Source organism: Mus pahari, chromosome 13 (genome assembly GCF_900095145.1).
Source record: "Mus pahari chromosome 13, PAHARI_EIJ_v1.1, whole genome shotgun sequence".
NCBI classification, from domain to species: Eukaryota; Metazoa; Chordata; class Mammalia; order Rodentia; family Muridae; genus Mus; species Mus pahari.
In genome coordinates this window covers 66,536,807-66,558,794 of record NC_034602.1, presented here as the reverse complement: position 1 = coordinate 66,558,794, position 21,988 = coordinate 66,536,807, and the positions used below count along the sequence as shown (strand labels likewise).

The following is a 21,988-nucleotide window of genomic DNA, read 5'->3' as shown; positions in this document are numbered from 1 at the left end:
GCTGGGATTAAAGGCGTGCGCCACCACACCCGGCTACTACTTTTTCTATTTTTAAAAGTCTCCTTTCTCATCTGCTGCTTATTTGCTTATTTTGGGTACAGTTTGTCTTCTCTAATTTCTCAAGCTAGAAGCTGAAGTCGTTTAGTTTTTCATTGTAAGCATACTAGTTCTGACTGCTTTAAATGTTTACTTCCAGATTTTTCTATTTTGGGTGGGGTGGGGTTCAGTTGTACTTTTGTTTGTTTTCCCTTCTTCAGGTTAGCTGCAATCCCTGGGCTCAGGACATCCTATTGTCACTCTTGTGAGGATCTGGGACTTCAGACAGACACAACTGTGTCTAGCTTCTGGGCTCTCTGTGATCTGGAATTATTGAGAAGTTTGTTAGTTTCCAAATGTTTGGGAGTTTTCCAGAGATATTTCTGTTAATCTAATTCCAGTGTGATGGTTGTTTTAAATTCATTGAAGTTTGTTTTATAGGTTCAAATATGGTCTTGGTAAATGTCTTATATGTATTTGAAAAGAATGTTGTTGGGTAAGGTGCTTTGTAAATACCAGTTAGGTCAAATTGGTTTGTTATTTTATTTATGCCTTATTATTTTATTTATTTTGTGTTTGTGAGTAAACTGTAGCTGTCCTTAGCCACACCAGAAGAGGGCATTGGATCCCATTACAGATGATTGAGAACCACCATGTGGTTGCTAGGAATTGAACTCAGGACCTCTGGAAGAGAAGTCAGTGCTTTTAACCATCGAGCCATCTCTCTAGGCCTTTTTGCCTTATTATTTTAAAATGAATGTCAGACCTGGTATTTTCTGCCAGAGAGCATGTTAGCTTTTTCATTGCTGTAACAAAATACCTGAATGAAACAACTTAAGGAAGGACTGATTTTTGTTTCAGAGTTTTAGCAACCTTAGTCAGTGGTTGACAGGCTCCACTGTTTAGGTTCTGAGGTGAAACAGAACTTGGTGGGAGAGGGCATGATAGAACATGGCCACTCAGCTAAGGATAGAACAGACAGACTGAACAGATGATAGTCCTCTCTAGTGACCTTTGAAAGTTTCTTACTTCCAATAATGCCATCAGATTAGGAATCTGTCAGTGGATTAATCCATCGATCCCGTCAGAGCTCTGCTGTCCTGATCCTCTGTGTGGTTGGATCCACTAACTAGGGACCATGCCTTCAACAGCACAGCCTTTTGTTTTGGTAGGCACATCACATCCATACCATAACAGAATGCCCATCTTTTCAGGTAGGCGGGTGGAAATGGAAGCCAAGCATCTTAAACTAAGGGGATGCTAAGAGACAGGCTATTGCTAGGTTATTGTTGTGGTTGTCCTTCAGCCACGGTCTCCTAAGAAGATAGATCACACCGCTTCCTGGGCCCTGCACGATTTTAAATTTCCTGGAGGAAACAGAAGCTAAGAACTCTGAATTCCTATAGGCTGACAGTTTCAATACTCTAGCCGTGCATGAACACCCTCTCCTGGCTTCTCTGATCTTCATCCAGGTTGGAGCTTACCCTCTAGTCTGAGTCCAGATTGGAAAATGCCCTTGTTAAGTGTAACTCTGGCAGTATGAAACCTTTAAAAGACCTCACCTGCCTCTGTAGTCTTGTCCTCATGCTGTCTCATGAATATGGTTTTTATAATTCCATTGCCCTTTCTAGTTCTCAAAAAGAACAGTGGTCTACTGCAAGCTCTCTTTTGTATTTAGACATGAACATATTCCTGCTATTTAAAAAAATGTCCGGAATGTTTGATTTGGGGAAATCATTTTATTTTACTTAGTGTTTAGATATTAATGTTGTTAGATTTTTAGTTTTGATACTTAAAAATTAATTGCTTTTAGATGTGTAATTTATACATCTTAAAATTCACTGAGTTGTGATAAATTTATACAAATAAAAGTCCAAACCAAGACACAGAATTCTCTTCACCCTTGAAAGTTTTTTGTTCTCTGGCAACCACTGGTATATTCTGTTTGCATGTTGTCCTTTTCTGTGAAGCAGAAGTGGAGGGAGGGTGCTGTTGGCCTTCTAGGCCTGCCTTTCACGGCACTCTCCCGTCACTAGCTTTCTCTTATTGCTGGATAGTGTTCTGTTGTGTGGGGTGTGCACACAGTGTGTCTACCCACTTATAAGTTGATAGAAATTGGGTTGCTTCTAGTGTAGGATTATTTTAAGAACTGCCAAAAATTTGTGCACATACATTTTCATTTCACTTGGGCAAATACCTAAGAATGTTATCACCAAGTTTCATAGCAATTGTATGTTTGACTTTATAGGCGACTGATGAGTTGTTTTCTGAAGTGGGTGTGTACCTTTACAAATTCCTTACACCCATCTTTGACAGTTTCCTTTGCTCCTGATTTTGGTTGCCTACACTCAGGTCATGTCAGTGTAGTTGCATTTTAGCCATTTTAATGTATATGTGTGATTAGGTATCTTGTTCTGGCTTTTATTTGCCTTTCTATAATTAATTACATGAAATGTATTTTCAACTGAATATCATTGGTGTGTTTACTTTTGTGGAGTATATGCCCAAATTTTTATCCATTTAAGAAAAATTGTGTTATTTGCTTATTATTGAGGTTGAACGATACACTCTGACTCATATGTATTCTATTGGAAGGTTTTTATCAGGTACTAGACAATAGAATTGTAGAAATTATCTCCCAACCTGTGACTTGCTTGCCTTTTTATATTTATCAGTGGTTTTGAAGAAAGTTTCAACTATGATGATATTTATACATTAATTCATTTTACTTTCTTTTCTTTTTTACTGTTATAGGGTGTTTGTTTGTTTGAGACAGGGTCTGTAGCCCTCATTGGTCTGGAACTTGCTAAGTAGACCAGGCTGGTCTCAAACTTACTGAGACCTGCTTCCCTCTGCTTTCTGAGTGCTGGGATTAAAATTAAAAGCACACACTAACCCTACCCCATGCTGGGCGATTTTTTTTTCTTTAATGCTTCATGTTTTTGGTGTCTTTGCTAAGAACTATTTTATCTCGTATTTGTCACAGAAGTTTTAAGAGTTTTGTTTTTGTATTTAAGTCTCTCTGAATCAAGTTGATTTTTATATAAACTATGTAGAAAAGTGATATTAAAAACTTCCCATATAATTACTCAGTTCTGTTATCATGATTGTACTTGATGATTGTTTAAATATATAGTTAGCAAATAGCATTTCTCCAAAAAATAATAAAGCATTAATACTCAAGAGGCAAAGCAGAGTTCTTAGGAACCTTAGTGAAGGATTTTCATGGACTTGTATCGGGTTCTACTGTATCAAATGAACAAGCACAGAGCTGCATGTAGTAGCTAAATAGACCCATTCTGGTCAGAATTGGGTGGAAATCTTAACTGTGCTTTGAAAAGAGATTGTTGTGCTTATTTTCAGAACATTTGTGGGAAAATACAAAAAATTGACTATCATACTAGATGATAAAACTTCAGTGTATTACAAAAGTAGTAATATATGCAGCTGTCCCTGTTAGTGTCGTAGCTGTTAGTCATGCGTGTGTAAATTTAAAGTAAACTTTGATACTCCGTGCTTTTCTCTCATTAGCCCCACTCAAATGTTTAGTGAGATTGATCGCCTGTAACTGGTTGCCTTTAGAATAGGGAGGAAGAAAGTCAACTAAAGACCAAGTCGGCTGAGTGCTTACTTTTATAGCCGAGAGTCAATATACATAAGTTTTAATACATTCATTTTTAACTGATATACAAACCTTAAAGTTGTACATACTAATGGATACCATGTAGTGTCTAATACGTGTGTACGTTACATAGTACTTAAATCAGATTATATATATGTAGTCTTCAGTCTTGGTTTCTTTATGTGGAGACTTGGGGTCCTTTTTGTAGCTTTTAGAATTAGTAGTACATACTTGCTGTCTGCAGTGATGCATATTGTGTACCCCGATGCTTCTCCCTGTCTGAACAGTGGTTGGTACTTCATAAATGAGCCTTTTTCTCTTCTCTGTTTCCTTAACCCACCCCAAGCTTTGGGTAACACTCTTGTAGTCTGAAGTATGAGATCAACTCTTTTAGATTCTATGTAGTGTGCTTGGCTAAATCCAGTGCCACCTCTATTATAACAGATGAAAGGGCTTCTTTTGTTATGGCTGAGATGTAGTCTATCATATATGCATATCCCTTTAAAAATCTGTCTTGTTGGTGGACATAATTATTTCCACTTATTGGTTAATATGGAATATATATATAGCAAGTATAGAAACATAGGTTTCTCTTCAACTTACCTGTAGTTCTTTTATATACAGTTGTGTAATTGATGGATTATTGTTAATGTTTTGAGGACTATCTATACTGTTTTCTATAATGGCTGTACTAATACATGTTTTCAGCTTTATTTTTGTCAACTCTTGCTTTGATCTCCTATTTGGAATTCGAGAATGTACTGCCTTGAAAAGTAAAGTTAGTCTAAACTCTTTGTGATTAATCTTAATTCAAGCACAGAGTGCTTACTGAAAGTACAGAAATACAGTGCTTGTTAAATGAACTTAGGACACATTACAAACTTCTTTTTCAATAAACACTTGATGCTTTGTTGCTTGCTTGTGTCTCTAAGGATTAGTACATGGTTTAAAAGTCTAATAGTAATTGTTTGACATTTAGTCCAAGTTAAATGTATACTATGATTACCAGCACTGAAACAGTCACTTTAATGATTGTGGTTTAATATTTGATGAGTCAGTGAGGCATAATTGGAATACCTGGTATAAGGGCTTGCTTCATTCTGACTATTACCATTCTTCTCCTTGTGCATTAAAGCAGCTCATCTGTCTTGCCTTTAGGTTCTCTCTACTCATTACCTTTTGTTAAAAGCCTGAGAGTCTTCCCTAAAGATGTTACTAGAGTGCTTTCTCTAGTTACAAAAATAAATTGAAGTATTGTGTCAGTCATAAAGGGCTTGGCTTTATATACTCATAGACTCAATTCCTAAAATAGTTCCTGGCCATAGAATATATTCAGTAATAATTTGTGTGTGTGTATAATTATCCATGTTAATTTTTATTAATATTAATACATTTATTGGCCTATGGTTTTCTTAAGTCTTTGTCTGGTTCTAATAGGGTAATTCTGATTTTCTAGAATGACTTTTTCTTTTTTTTTAAATCATCTTAAAGTGTCCTTTCTTCAGGGCTTTGAAAATTTGAGGAGGACTGGTGGATAATTCTTAGAAGTAAACTGATCCATCTAGCACTGGGTCTTCTTTGGTGTAATCTACTTGTATTTCTTGATATAATAATTTTGAGTTATGTCTGTGTCTGTTTACCTCCTACTAAGAAAGTGAGACTTCATTTCCTTTTTTTAAAATTTGTTATCAAGTTTATTCATTTTATTAATCTTTTCAAAGGCATTTTTATTAGATATTTTCTTCATTTATATTTGAAATGCTATCCCCAAAGCCCCCTATACCCTCCCCGACGCCCTGCTCCCCAGCCCACCCACTCCTGCTTCCTGGCCCTGGCATTCTCCTGTATTGGGGCATATGATCTTTGCAATACCAAGGGCCTCTCCTCCCATTGATGGCTGACTAGGCCATCCTCTGCTACATATGCAACTAGAGACATAGTTCTGGAGGTACTTGTTAGTTCATATTGTTGTTTCTCCTATAGGGTTGCAGACCCCTTTAGCTCCTTGGGTACTTTCTCTAGCTCCTTCATTAGGGGCCCTGTGTTCCATCCAATAGATGACTGTGAGTATCCACTTCTGTATTTGCCAGGCATTGGCATAGCCTCACAAGAGAGAGCTATGTCAGGTTCCTGTCAGCAAAATCTTGCTGGCATATGCAATAGTGTCTGGGTTTGGTAGTTGTATATGGGTTGGATCCCTGGGTGGGGCAGTCTCTGGATGGTCTTTCCTTCTGTCTCAGCTCCAAACTTTGTCTCTGTAACTCCTTCCATGGGTATTTTGTTCCCCATTCTAAGAAGGAGTGAAGTATCCACACTTTAGTCTTTCTTCTTCTTGAGTTTCATGTGTTTTNCAAATTGTATCTTGGATATTCTAAGTTTCTGGGCTAATATCCACTTATCAGTAAGTGCATATCATGTGTGTTCTTTTGTGATTGGGTTACCTCANTCAGGCTGATACCCTCCAGATCCATCCATTTGCCTAAGAATTTCATAAATTCATTGTTTTTAATTGCTGAGTAGTACTCCATTATACTGTCATTCTCTGCTGTTGTTGACATCAGCTGCCATGTAACAGTCTACTTAGTTCTTTGAATGGTACCTGTGCTGTAATAATGGAATACTCACATTACCTAGACATTGCATTTTAAGTCTTCTGTTTTGCAAGAGGAGGATAATGGGAACTTGTTTGCATTTCTTCATTTTATCCCTTTTCCTTCTCCACCTTGATTTTCTACCTTTTGACCACTTACATCTGGTTTATTTTTATTTTATTTTTTAAGAATGCAAGCTTTTGGGCCGGAGAGATGACTTGTTGGTTAAGAGCACTGACTGTTCTTCAAAAGGTCCTGAGTTCAATTTCCAGCTACTACACGGTGACTCACAACCATCTGCAATGTGATCTGATGGCCCTCTTCTGGTGTGTCTGAAGACAACTACAGTGTACTCATATACATAAAATAAATAAATAAATCTTAAAAAAAAAGAATGAAAGCATTCAGGCTTTGCCAATAAGTTGACTCTAAAAGCTGACCACAGAAACCCCCAATTAGCCCTCATTTCCACCCTCAGCTCCTCCCCGCCCTCTCCCAGGTCCTTCTCCTAATAGTGTGGATCATTTCCTTTTGTTTCATTAAACTTATAAAAGCTTTGTAAGAAAAAAAATGTACATACAGACATATATACACATACACACTTTTTATTTAAAATTTATGTTGGTTGCTTTTGATAACTTTGTGACTTTAATAAAAAGTCAGACTTAAGTTAGCCAGTTGCTAGTTTAAGATACACTCATTGAAGTCAGAGGGCTTTGTAATGGTTTTACAGAAGACATTGGTCCAGTTGGCTTCATAAAGCTTGTTCTAGAAAGGTTGTCCTGACTGTTTATTATTGTAACAGAGTTGGAGAGGAGACTCGGTGTGAGTCCCTCAGTGTCTGTCATGGCCTGACGAGCAAAGGATGACCTAGGAGTTTGAAACCCTCTGAAGCCTTTGTTCAACCTAGAGAAGCATTTCCTTTGCTTTGGCAGAGAGAGCATCATCCACCACACACTTAGACTATTGTCTAAAGACTGCTGTGGTCCCCAGTAATGAAGGGGAGTTGCTCAGTGACGTCTGTTTTCAAGATCTGTCCCCATTTGCTTCTCATAGCCCTCTGCCTAATAGCTATAATCAGGAGCTTTGCACAGCCTGAGAGACTGGCAAGTCTTCTCTCAAGACTGGCCTAGGTACAAAATGATTTGTAAGACTTAAATAAGAAATAGGAGAAGAAGACAAAGAAACAAATGTTAAGAATGTTTCGAAAAATGTTGAGCTGAACAAAAACTTAATGACCAGGGATAATGCAGTGTCTTTCAAGGGCACTGGAACTGGTTCTGATGTGTGATGTCTGTGTGTAGGTATGCATGTGCTGTGCTGTGGTGTGTGTGTGTGTGTGTAGGTATGCATGTGCTGTGGTGTGTGTGTGTGTGTAGGTAAGCATGAGCTGAGGCACAGACAGTAACTGTGGGTGCTGGTCTTTGCCGAAACATCTTGTTTTGGACAGGTTTTTTTGTTTGCTTCTAGACCAGCTGACCCTTGAACTTCTAGAGATTTTCTTGTCTCATCTACCATTTCACCATAGGAGCACTGCGATTCATAATCCAGATATGCTATTGCACCCATCTTTATGTGGGTTCTGGGGATTGAAGTGCAGGTCCTCATACTTGTGTGGTGAGCACTAGGATCTCCCCAGCCCAGTTCTTTACCTTAATCTCTCTGCCACAGTATAAGATATCTTAATTTTTGTAATTTATAGATGGCTGGCATGTTCAAGTGTGTTGGTAGATTCAGTGTCTGTTGACTTGTTTTCTGCTTCAAAGATGGCATCCTCCAAACTGCTTTTCCCCTGAGGGAGAGGAAGAGCCAAGCTCCTTGCACAGTTTTTCTAAGGATACTAACCCCACGCACCACTCGCCTCCCGGAGGCCTCCGCTGTAGTACCGTCTGTCACAGTGGGGATTAAGCTACCACAGAAGAATTTTGTGGGGACACATTAGACCATAGTACTGGTATAACTCAGAAATCTGAAGCAAAGTGAGCACAGCCAACCTTCCCTTTTCTTTGTTATTTTGTCTGGGGTTGGAGTTGTTATCCTCCTGGCTTAGCCTCCCAGGGACTGGGTTATAAATGTACACCGGTCTGGCTCCAGCACTCTTAACTTTTAAGATCTCATAGAGGAAGAACTCAAGAAATATTCAGAATTCTTAATACCCTATAAAGAAAAATGTTGGTATTTTTTTGTCCCTTGTTTGACACTGTCTGAGAAACTCTATCCCTTTCTCTTTCCCATGTTTATCCTAAACAGCATTTGTTTTCTCATGGCTATCTCTGTCATGGTGCAGATTTGTGTAACCATGCAGTCAGGGCATAACCCTAGTTTACAGAGCTCTCAGACCAGCCCGCCGCAGCTCAGTGACGTGCTGTCACCCCTTTGCTTTTGACTCCTTTTCTGTCTCCCTTTCCTTTTACTGTTATATCCTGTAGGCTTCAAGTTTTCAAAACCTACTTTAATAAGGGTTCCCAATGCTTCAACACCCCCGCCCCTTCCTAGCCCACTGTCCAAAGGCAGGGGAGAAAAGATGGTAAATAGGACAAGGGGGTGTGAACCTATTTAGAAGTAGTTCTTTGGGCTGATTCCAGTCTCCATTTTCAGTATATCAAAAGACCAGTTCACCAAACACGAATCAGCCCCAGGGGCTAGATCCAGTAGAAACAGCCAGGTCTCTGCTGAGTCCGCACGAATCAGCACCAGGAACACCAGGTAAAGTTCTCTTCTACCTGCCTTGCCTCTCAGTGAAGTAAAGGTCAGGGAAGAAGTGGGGCCAGCGAGGCATTGCATGGCCACCAGTGCAGATGCTCTGGCACTGTCTGTAGAGTTCTGTTTATACTGTTGCCAAACATCACATGTCCTCTCCCGGCTCTTCTGCATCACATGACACAACGAGAACTTTCCACTTTATATCTTGTTACTGTACCCTTTCTTGTTGTTATCAGCATGGTATCTGTGCCTCACATTTCCTCTTTTAAAGCTGAAACAGCTTCCAGAGTTCCTTGAGCACAGTCTATATCAGGAATTACGTTTGAAGGTATGACCTAGGTACTCACATAGGTTTCAAACCTGTGACTGTATTTAGGAAGTGACCGTTTCCTGAATGAGGAGATAAGTGTTACTCTTACCAGATGACTTATGTTGCCCCCACCACCAGTTTTGTTTCATTTCCTAGTCTGTAGCTTTTCCTTCATACTCTTTTTTTATTTTTAAGTAACTTTGTATTCTTATTGCAACTCCCTTTCCCTCCTTGTCTCCAAGCCCCACCCTCACAAACCCTTCCCTCAGTACCCTCTCCTCTCTCTCCTCAAAGAAGAGGGAGCACCCCATGGGTACCAGCCTACCCTGGCACATCAGACTGCATCAAGACTAAGTGCATGCTCTCCCATGGAGACCAGACAAAACAGTCCACCTAGGGGAAGGGGCTCCACTGGCAGGCAGCAGAGTTATAGTCAGCCCCTGCTCCAATTGCCAGGGACCGGCATGAAGACCAAGCTATACATTTGGGGTCCTGGTCCAGCTCATGTATGCTATTTGTTTGGTGCTGTCGTCTCTGTGAGCACCCACAGTCCCAGGTTAGTTGATTCTAGCTGTTGTGGTGTCCTTGACCCTTCTGCCTCCCTCAGTCCTTCCCTCTCCCAACTCTTCTACAGAATTGCTGAGCTCTGCCTAATGCTTGGCTGTGGGTCTCTGCATCTGTTCCATCAGCTGCTGGGTAGAGCCTCTCAGAAGACAGCTGTGCTAGGCTCCTGTCTGCAGATGTAGCAGAGTGTCATTAATAGTGTCGGGGTTGGCGCTCTCCCATGGGATGGGTCTCAAGTTGGGCCAGTCAGTGGTTGGCCATTCCCTCAATCTCGGTTTCATCTTTATCCCTGCACATTTTGTAAGCAGGATGGATTTTGGGTCAAAGGTTTTCTGGGAGGGTTGGTGTTCCATTCCTTCCACTGGATTTCCTACCTGGCTACACTTTGGTTTCCATATCCCCAGCTGCTAGGAGTCTCAGCCAGCGTCATCCCCATAGACTCCTTGGAGTCTCCCATGTCCCAGGTCTCCTGCATATTCCAGAGATACCCCTCCCCACACTGATTTCTGTCCTCTCTCCCAGCCCTACCTTCCCCACCCCCACTTCTGCTTTTCCCACACCCGTTCCCTACCCTCACTCCCCCTCCAATCTTCCTTTCTCCACCCATTTACTTACCTCCACCTGCCTCCAGTGACTATTTTATTTTCCCTTCTGAGTGAGATTCAGGCATCCGCCCTTGTTACTTAGCTTCTTTGGATCCGTGGAGTATAGCATGGTTATCCTGTTCTTTGTGGCTAACATCCACTTATAAGTGAGTACACACCATGGGTGTCTTTCTGAGTTTGGGTTACCTCACTCAGAATATTTTCAAATTCCATTCATTTGCCTGCAAATTTCATGATGTCTTTGTTTTTAATAGCTGAGTAGTATTCCATTGTGTAAATGCATCATATCTTTTTAATCCATTCTTCTGTTGAGGGACATCTGGGTTGTTTCAGGTTTCTGACTATTACAAATAAAACTGCTATGAACATAGTTGAGCAAGTGTCCCAGTTTTCTGAGAAACCACCGCATTGATTTCCAAAACGGTTGTACAAGTTTGCACACCCACCAGCAATGGAGGAGTGTTCCCCTTGCTCCACATCCTCACCAACATGTGCTGTCACTTGAGTGTTTTGATCTTAGACATTCTGATGTTTGCTAAGGTGGAATCAGAATCTTTTTGATTTGTATTGTCATGGTGTCTCAGGACACTGATGAACATTTCTCTAAGTGCTTCTCAGCCATTAGAGGTTCCTGTTGAGAGTTCTGTTTAGTTCTGCTCCAGATGGGTTACTTGGTTTGTTGTTATTTTTATTATTATTTTGTTATATCATTATTTTGTTTGTTTGTTTGTTTGTTTGACTTTTAAGAGTCTTTTGTGGAATGAAAACTTTCGGTTTTTGTGGATTGTGTATTTGTATTTGAAGTCATGCTGAAGAATTACACCAAGTTGTAGGTCCCTATGATTTTCCCTTTTATAGATCAGTGGTCTGCATTTAAATGCATGATCTATCTGGAGGCTGGAGAGATGGTTCAGTGGCTGGGAACACTCCCTGCTCTTCAAGAGGACTGGGTTTAATGCCCCACACTTGCTTTGAGTGGCTTAGCAGCCCTGCATCCAGCTCCAGGGGTGATTCCCCTCCCTCCCCAGGCCCACCCCTACCCCCACCCCCGATGTAGATGTATTTTGAGTTCCCTGTATAAAGGTTGAAGATCAGGTAAGGGTCCCTGAGGTTTCTTCTATTTGCCTGTGGCTTTGTGCCCCATTTTCTGTAGTACCATTGTTGAAAGGTTATCCTTCTCCAGTAGGCTGCTTATTTGTTTTCAGTACTGTTGTCTGCTTTTGTGTCAGGCTTAATCTGCTTGCTTACTCTATCTTTTCCTCTGCCAATCCCACACAGTCTTGATTCACTACAGTAACATAATCCTGGAATCAAGTTGGAGTGACTTCTGACACACTCTTCTTCAAAATTGAGTTTAGCTGCCCAATCCTGTGTATATCTAAAAATACATCTTAATTGGCATTTTGATTGGATTGTATTAAATTTGCATACTACTCAGCTTTTTTTTTCTTTTACATAGTTTTATAAAAACTTGAAAACATGGGGCTGGAAAGATGACTCAGTGGTTACTAGCACTTGCTCAACTCTCAGAGGACCCAGGCCAGGGTCTCAACACCCACATGGTGAATCTGTGACTTTAATCCCAGGGGATCTGGCACCCTCTTCTGGCAGCCATAGGCACTGCACACATGGTACACATATTACATTCATGCAATATAAGAATAAATTTGGAAAATGATAAACTTTTAATATAGAAGTCTTGTTCATATTTTACTAATTATAACTATTTGGTTTTTGAGAGATTTTTAATAATAGATTTTTTATTTCTTTCTTTGTAGTCTTTAAAAAATTATTACTTGGGTGTATATATAGTCACTAGAATAGTACTTAATAGACACCATACAGGGATGCTGGGAAGATTGAATTAATATTTAAAGTGCTCAAAACACTGCTTTGAACATGGTAAAGTCCTTGGTAACTACAAGTTAGAAGTTGGAAATGTTGAGCTCCCCAACCCCCAGTTTTTACCCACGATGAACCCCGAGGCTGAGTTGTTCAGTTTTCCCATTTGCCCCAAGGCTAGCTCTTCATCCAGGGCAGTCCTCTAGCCTGCCTGTGTTGACTCTCCCTGAAGTTTCTCTCTAGGGCTTTGCTCAGAGCCTCCTTCCCAGTGCATAGCTAATACACTGTAGTCAAGGGTTGAGAGCTACAGGAGTCAGACTTTTAGTCCTGTGTAACCGAGGGCAATTTGTTTCACATTCTCCTTTATTTTCTTATTTTCCCTTTTGACTTTCTTTTCTTGCCTACCTCACCTCCCACTCCCAAACAGGCATGCACACACAGACTCTGAAACTCACCCTGTACTTCTCTAATTGTGTACAGCAGTGCAGACGCTCACTTCTCGTTGATGCCTGGCTTTGGAATGTGCTGTTCCTCTCTGGACAAAGCCATAGTTTCTGTCTTTAACACATTTCCGTTTTTCCCTAGGTTTGAGGGCACACCTGTGTGTACATTGAATGCCTGTTGTGTAGGGTACTTTGTCTTGCTTCATTTGTATTGCTATCTTGGTTTCTCTGCACTGTGATGGGCCTTTAGCTTTTTAATCCATTTGAAGTTCCCCTACACTGAAAGCTAGATACTGATGAGCTATGGCATTCATTGCTACATTCCCAATTTCTGGCAGATTGGAGCACCCTACTTTGTTCAGTCTTTTTAAATAGTAATAATGGAGTTGCTGTTATACTTGGGCCTGGTTCGCAGCTGCTCTTGTTCATGTACTTACTTTTCATTTGGGGTAAAACCCAGAAGCTGATCTTGTCAAATTACAAGATACATGCCTTTGGGAGCTTCCGCAGTCACTCTGGTCAGTCTTAACAACTTTATGGACTTCAGTCGGTATCTTCAGTCTTCTCTCTGAGCTCAGAGGCATGCTTTTTTTTTTTTTTTTTTTTTTTTTTTTTTTTTTTTTTTTTTTTTTTTTGTTTTTAGGGCCCCGGTTTTTTTTTTTTTACTTGTAATATGGTGGGATTTCAGTGTCCTTGTGAACTCAGACCAAGTGATTATAAACATATTTGGGGTATAGTCTGCTACTTTTCTTTGTAGCCTTCCTTTAATTAAAAATCTTTAAAATTTTCATGTTTATATATAAGGAAGCAGAGAATGACCTATAAGATAAACCACAGCTCAAGCTATGCACATAGATGGGCGACCCCCAGACAGCGAAGCAGGAACTTTAAACAGTGGAACTTGCATGGGGACCACCCCCCCGAGAAGGCTAACTGGGGGTCTGTGGTCCAAACCTAAAGTCATAGTCCCAGGGGGCCTTACTAGAGCCTCAAGTCCCGGGGCAATGTTTGGAGTGTCTAGAATACAGTGCAAATTTTCTTGACATACAAAGAAAAAGGAAATTGTGCCACAAAATAGTGATGAGAAGGACCTTAAACAAGCCTTGAGTTAAAGCTAAACACTTGATATGAGTGGAAAATGGGGGTGAGGGGGTAGGGTTTGCTCCTAGTATTTGAAAATCGTATGAAAATTAGAATATGAATCAAATGGAATTTCAGAATTGAAAAATGTAACATGTGTAGTATAAATTCACTATATGGGTTCAGCATAGTAGAGATGACAGGAAGAGTAAGTGTGAAGATAATAAGTAGACATCTCCAGACTGTGTTGTGTACATCAAGGTCAGCTTTATAACGAAGATTCATGTTGAGATCTGTAGTCTGTCACAGCTTTCTGCTTATGGAGTACTGTGCACTCTGAACATCTGCATGGTTCTCACACAGTTGCTTCTTAGTGGCTGTAAAGATCGGTGTTTATAGCTTGATCCTCATCTGCCTGTCACACTACAGATTCAGAGGTAGCCTTGACTTGTTATTGTTTCATATTGAGTCACTTAAGACTAAGATAAAGTAATTACACACACACACACACACACACACACACACACACGGATATAAAAAGCATAATAACGTGGATATTAAAAGTATAATATGAAAAGTAATCATATATATATAAAACATATATATATATGTGTGTGTGTGTGTGTGTGTGTGTGTGTGTGTGTGTAGTATATGTAAGTCAGATTTTATTTAATGTTTATGAGTACACTTTTGCTGTCTTCAGACACACCAGAAGAGGGCATCAGATCCTATTACAGAGGGTTGTGAGCCACCATGTCATTGAACTCAGGACCTCTGGAAAAGCAGTCAGTGCTCCTAACTGCTAAATCATCTCTCCAGCCCTAAGTCTTATATCTTAATGAGTGTTAATTTTGTCTTAAGTACAAATAAGTGTAGTGGTTATCTTAGTAAAAAGAGAATGTGTTTATGGCCTGTGTTTAAGCAGTGTGTGGTCAGAGTGTTGGTGTTAAGCAGATGGCTGTAAACTTGCTGCTGTACTTGGTTGTACAGAAGTGACTTGGCAGCTAACAGGTTTAATAATTCAAAACAACTGTCCTTTAAAGAAAGTAATTAATTTTATATCCCTACTGAAGTTTCCCCTCCCTCTTCTCTTCCCAGTCCCTTCCCCCTCCCATATTCCCCTTCCCCCAAATCTTCTACTCCTCTTCAGAAAAGGGCAAGCCTCCCATGGACATCAACCAGCCATGGCATATCCAGTTGTTGCTGTAAGACGAGGCACATTCTATCCTATTAAAGCTAGATGAGGCAACCCAGTGGGGAAAGGGTCTCAAAAGTAGGTATCAGAAGTCAGGGACAGCTCCTGCTCTCAGGGTGAGGGGTCCCACAGGAAGACCAGGCTACACAGCTGTAATGTGTAGAGGGCCTAGGTCAGTCTCAGGCAGGCTTCCTGGTTGGTGGTGCAGTCTCTCTGAGCCCCTCCATCCCTCACTGTCTTCTACAATCCTTTCTCCTCTTCTACAGGATTTCCAAAACTGTCTAGTGTTTGGATGTGGCTCTCTGAATTTGTTTCTATCACAGTTGTCCTTTTAATGAAGTAATTATACTACAAAAACCCCAGAACTATTCAAGCCTTGAAAAGGAGATTATTTATTTTGGGTGACATTTTAATTATAGTCTCATTGATGGGATGGATAAAAAAATATATTAATATTCATTATTAAGTTATTGAGTGTGTGTTAGTTTGTTTTAGCAACCCTGTGAAAATGCTGTGTGGTGTGGTGTGTGCTTCTTTAATTTTCACTTGCAACATGGAGTTGTGTATCTGTGTTTTCTTTTCTTATGCAGAATTACTTAAGGTCATTTTCATGCAAATATGCAATGTACATTGAGTAAATGTATATATGTATATATTGCATGTTTACACACACACACACACACACACACACACTTACACTTGTCTGTGTCTCATGAGCAAGTTCTAAGCCTTAGGTTTTGGAAGTATTGTTACAAAATCAGATTTCCTAATAGATCCCCTAAAGATTTGTGCCACTAATGAAAAGCTATACTTTTAAGCTGCTACAGTTTTTTTTTTTTCCTCTCAAATTTTTTGAGACCTCTCTAAGAGATTCACACACATTTGGCTTTTTAAGTTAATGGACTTTAAAAAACAAAAACAAAATCTGTGGTTTTAGTTATGTTTGGATATGTTTCATACTTTGAAATCACATTGCATCATTTTTAATGTGCATTTAGAAATTATGTCATATTTTTAACATAGTTAAAAATATAGTTTTTTAGATAGTTTTATAGAAAACAGGTTCTCATATTTATTTGGATACTATACAAACAGCTTATATAATATTTGTAGAAATATATCAGTTGAATTGTCGAAATGGTCTTTTATTAAGAGAACTTGATACTATTGGTTTTTTTTTTTGTTCTTTTTTTAGTTTTGTTTAATAATGTTTAGAAATTATTCATTCTCTAACATTTGGTAAGTTAGAGCTGTAGTGTCTTGGAGCCGGAAGTTTCTGGGGCACCATTACAAGGCTTGGGGTGTGGTTTTAAAGAGTATCAAGGTTCCTATCATACCAGTTAAACTTTAGCACTACTTTTGATTAATGTTTGTATCAGCAAATAAAAGGTTTATGGTACCAAATTTAACAAACTGAATTCTAAAGTAGGTCATGAATCTGTAGTCTGTTGGGTTAGAAAAATACAGTTTTATTCTGTAAATTATTTTAGCAAGTTTGTAGTTTTAGTCTTTAACTTAAGTTTTTTCAGTTGTTCTTCAGTAATTAGTATTAATTAAATCAAGTTAAAAGAGTTACTCCCCTGTAAACAATATGAATAATACATAAGAAAGTAACTTTTTGTTTTTTTCTGGAATAAATAGTATATATTTTATCTTCTTTTTTACATGTAGGTAGAGATGTAGTATTAGACACCTAATTTATAATAGGATAAAAAGAACACTTCAGTTTTATAATTATAAGAAGAATGAATGCATGTTTTTGCATTTTGGAGAAAATTTTAGAATGTACTGAAGAGAATGTGAACACCATTATTAAATATTTCAGAAGCCATCATATGCTGTAACTTTGTTTTTTAGGTTTTGATGCCACTATAAGTACAATTGGATATATAATATTTATCTAGCTTTGTGTTAAGTAATATTGCAATGAGTATAAAACTTCGGATGCTTCTCTGATTGCTTATTTCCCAAAATGAAACTATTGGGTCAAAAGATATGTACATTTCAGACTATTTATGTGTCTCAAGGATCCCCCAACACCTTTAAAAGTCAGAGTCTGGTGTGTAGCCCAGGCTATTCTTGAACTTACTAGTAGCTGAGGGAAGATGACTTTAAACTTGTAATCCTCCTGCCTTCCTTCCTGAATGCTAGTTTTACAAACATGCATTATCGTGCCTGGATTATTTGGTGTGTCACTAAACCAGGGTTTCGTGCTGGATAGGCAAGCACTCTACCAACTGAACCACAGCTTTCCTTTATGAAGAGCAAACTCCTGGCTGGGGCTGGAGCTCAGGAACTGGGGTGCTGAGGAGAAAGTCTACCAGCCCACAGAACTTGAGGTGGCTGGTGACACTGCATGCAGTCTGTCAGGAAGTAGATGGGGAGAAAGCACTCAGCTCAGCTGCCTTTGTTCATCCTTTGTTACAGCCCGGGGGTGGGGTGGGGGGGGCAGCCCAGGGAGTCACAGTGGGGCTGGTACCCCAGTCAGCCAGGTGGGTTCCCTCCCCCCTCCCTCCCCTCCCTCCCCTCCCTCCTTCCCAGGTGCATCCTCCAGGCTTCCTGCCTGGGTGAGGCTGTGCCCTGTGAAGATCACAGTGCAGCCATAGTGGACTCTCCTTGGTTTTTCTGTCTCCCTCTGAAGTGAAGAAGATCTGTAAAGGAGGCATACTCAGTGAGCACAATAAAGAGAATGCTTATTAAAGACAGAGGCTCTGGCTTGCAGTCTAGACTCACTGCATAAACTCACTTAGGTTCTTCAGGAGCGTTTGAAGAGAAAAGATGTCAACTCTTCAGGGTTTGATAGAGTCAGTAAAGCCAGTTTGGGTCTTTGATTCTCTTAGTGAATAGTTTTTGATGATTAGATTAGTGTATTTGTATGCTCAGATATGTATATGTTCATTTATTTATGTGTTCAGATTCTCTTCATGTCTAAGTCTTGATAGGCTGTTTATTGGAGGGTTACCCTGCTGTCTATCGGAGGGTTATCTGCTGTCTATCGGAGGGTTACCCTGCTGTCTATCGGAGGTTTACCCTGCTGTCTATCGGAGGGTTACCCTGCTGTCTATCGGAGGGTTACCCTGCTGTCTATCGGAGGGTTACCTGCTGTCTATCGGAGGGACGTTTGAGAATAGTGTACATTCTGTGGTTTTTGCATGAACTATTCTTTCATGTATGTTTGGTCTATAATGTAAGTCTCCTTTTATTTTCAGCAGGATGATCTGTCTTTTTTTTTGGGGGGGGGGATTGAGACAGGGTTTCTCTGTGTAGCCTTGGCTGTCCTGGAACTCACTTTGTAGACCAGACTGACCTTGAACTCAGAAATCCGCCTGCCTCTGCCTCGAGTGCTGGGATTAAAGGCGTGCGCCACCACGCCCAGCTCCGTCTGTTGTTTTGTCTCCCTCCACTCTGCTGTTTAGATTTAGATGCTCATTGGTGGGAGTACACATCTGTATTTGCTGTAGCTTTTGAGTGACATGATCCATGTGTATATGTATGTACATATACACACATACATACATAAGATAAGGATACATACATATCCTTATCTCATGATAGGTTTTTATTAAACTCTGTTTTGTGTAGTATAGGTATGAGCACATATGCCTGGTTTTGTTTGCTTCCTGACCTGTGTGGAAGGTCTCAGTCCTTTGAGTTGTAGCCTATGAGTACCTTTAAATCCACAGTGAGTCTTACTGGTACTGTGTGGTTGCATCTCATTCTGAGCTCGTTCAACTTCTCCCTTTCACTTGAGAACATAATTCTTAACATTAGCATCCTTTCTTGTTCTCCAGCTCACTGGCGCTTACCTTCTGTTCCTCGCTGGTTTTCTCTGCATTTATAACTTCCTATTGTAATTCCTGTGCTCTCACCATCTTTCTCCTTTTTGTGTATAGGTAGAACTACTTGTTGTTGCCATGGGTACTACATAAAATGTAGCATTCTCTGTAAGCTTCCCACTTTATGTTCCTGATGTCGCCCTTACATTTATTTATAGTGTTTGTTGTTCATTAGGATACTTTTGTAATTTTTAAAAACACTTGTGGTTCAATTTCTGTAGAGAATTAAAAGTGATTTATCTTATTTTTTGTTCTTTTTTTCCTTTCTTTTATTAAGTTTTATTAGATTTTTTACATATAATATGATTTCCTGTCCCTCAACTTCTCCAAGATACCCCACTGCCCCCCAACACACACACCTTCCTTCCCATTAGAATCTACACCCTTTTTGCAAACAGACATCTAAAGATTAATGATAAATAAGATAAAACAAAAACAAACAGAATAGAACAAAAGAAACAGAAGAAAAATTACCAAAGAAAAAGCACAAGACACGTATGAAGACACAGAGACACAATATTTGTACACACAAGAATCCTCTAAAAACGCCAAACTAGAAGCAATAATATATATGCTAAAGACCTATAAGATTAAAAGAAAATCTTATCAAAACTTTATGAGACAGAGAACTTTCAAAAATGCCATTGAGTTTATTCTATGTTGGCCGCCTTCTGCTGGGGACGAGGCCTACCCTTAGAGTGGTTTATATCCCAGGCTTGAGCGGAGAGAACTGATGTTTCACTGTGAGTAGGAGCGACTGGACTTGGCTTCTTGGTGGGGTTATGTCTGCTTGTCTCAGCTCTGGGGCCTCATCTGAGCAGATGTGGACTTGTATTTGATTTTCCCCCTAGGTCCCTGGCCTTGTTTGTAGTTTTAAAACTATTTTCTTTTTATGTAATCAGTTTATAGAATTTAGTTTTTGTTAATACATTTTTGTAACAAAGTTCTAAATTTTGCTGAATTAGTTAAAATGTTTTTGTGATAAAATTGTATATAAGTTGGATAAATTTTACATTTGTTTTTTAAAACAGAGTTCTGATGGTCAGTCACACAGAAGACAGCCTCACGTCCGTGGGTGTTGGAGACTCCATTCTAAAGATATAAAAAGTGAAAGAGGTAAAGGCGACCCATAGTGCTCCATTCTGTTCATTTTTTTTTTTTCCAGGAAAAAATGTGTAAAAGAGCTTAGAAATTACTTGGCATACTTATTTGAGGAAAGTGTTATTTAAAACTTTTTGCTTCTGTGTTAACTCAGAATATTTGCTATTCAGTAGTTACTGTTTATGTATTACTTTAATTAATGATTACGTGATGATTAATAGAACTGAAGCTATCCATGCCTCATGAAGATTGCATTTTCAAGGAAAGCAAGCATTAGTACTATCAAGGGAATTAAAATGGATACTAGAGATGTGTGATGGCTTTCATCAGGTAGTCAGAGATGGAAGTCATTTTAGTTGTGAGTAAAATGGCAAGTGCTAAGCCGTGTAGCAGCAGGAACAGCAGTGACCGGGATGCTTGAAGAACAGGATATAAATGTGACTGGAACATGCATGCCCTAGGAAGTGCAGAGCATACATGAAGACCAGCTTGCAAGAGAGATGAGTGGAGCAGACAGCTGGAAGGAAGTCAGGGCTCTGAGGAAATGTACTAGATATTAGAGACTTTGGAAATCTGTACAGTATGGTGACTGGAGAGATGACTCACTGGGCAAAGTGCTTGCTGTACAAACATGAGGACTGCCTGAGTTCAGATCCTGTGCTCCCAGCTGAAAAAAAGCTGTTGTGGTATTGTGTATCTGTAATCCCAGTACTAAGGCATGGAGACAGGTGCATCCCCAGAGCTCCCTGGTTTGCACACAGGCATGTACCTGCAGGTACATGTACATATACACAACATATATACACTGTATGCACATATACCTCTACACAATCTATAGATAAGTCAAAAAGGCATTGAGATACAGAATATGGTGGCACATACCTTTTTGGGAGGCGGAGATAGAGAATCCAGCCTGGGCCATGTGATAACCTGTCATGAAAGAAAGAAAAGGAAGAGAGGAAGGGAGGGAGGGAGGGAGGGAGAGAGGGAAAAGAAAAAAAAACAAGAAAAAAGAAAAGAGAAAGAGAAAAAAAAGAAAAAGGAAGAACGAAAGAAAAAAAGAAAATATGTATGTATTTAAGGCTCTGGAATTGGAAATCTGGACTAAGATAATAGATTTAGGTATAAAGATTTGGCATAAAGAAGTACTTAAAAGTTCGCATTCAGTTACCTAGACAGTGTGTTCAGCCCTAGTACAGACTAATGTTTATTATATAGGAGAAGCAACAGTCATTAAATTGAATAGGAAAGCTAGAAATGTTCTGTCATGGAAGCTTAGAGAAGAAATCATTAAGTCCGTACAGAGTGATCACTTAACAGCACATCCACCAAGGATCTTGTAGAATCAGGGAAGCAGGCCCTGCATGTAGCAGTGCAGTACTTATGATTACAAATGGCACTTTCAGGAGATGTTACAGGAGTGCAAACCTAAGAATGATGAGAGAATGAGGACATCTAGACAGATGACAAACTGTAGCCGTGTGCCTGCTACCTCATCACTGGGATAGTGCCTGACACAAGCTACTGAAAGACAGACTTCTTGATTATTTTGGATTCTGGGTTCAGTAGATCATGGTTATTTGGTTTTGGATTTCTGGGCTCATTGTGAGATGGAACATTAGGGCAGCAGGAACATGAAGCAGAGGAGGGAGCAGGATACAGGAAGAGGGAACAAGATACAGCCGCCTGTATCTTGCCATCATTGACCTACGTCTTACCTTTTATCACCTCCCAATAATACCTTCTTATATGGGTCTGTCAGATGACTAATCTGTTTAGTGTGTCAGAGTCTGTAGGATTCTGGTGGCTCTGGCTCTGCGCTGCATGTACTTCCAGAGACTGGCATCATTAATCTCTTAGATAGATGATCTCAACCATTCACAGGGTCACCTAAGACCATCTTCCATATCAGGTATTTATATAACGATTCATAACAGTAGCAAAATTACACTTACAGTGTAGCAACATAATAATTTTATAGACGGGGGTCCCCACAACATGAGGAGCTATATTAAAGGATCACAGCATTAGGAAGGTTAAAAACCACTGTCTTAGATGTT

The 21,988-nt window shown here is 39.7% G+C and overlaps 1 protein-coding gene across 3 annotated transcripts in view; it reads left to right on the top strand.

The window, feature by feature from the left end:
- Clock (clock circadian regulator) overlaps positions 1-21,988 on the top strand; it is an 82,297-nt gene that overhangs the window by 6,976 nt on the left and 53,333 nt on the right. For all 3 annotated transcript variants that reach the window (XM_029544974.1, XM_029544973.1, XM_021210666.2), the window contains exon 3: positions 19,859-19,943. The gene's annotated coding sequence lies outside the window, so the exon portion shown is untranslated. The remainder of the gene's footprint in view (positions 1-19,858; positions 19,944-21,988) is intronic.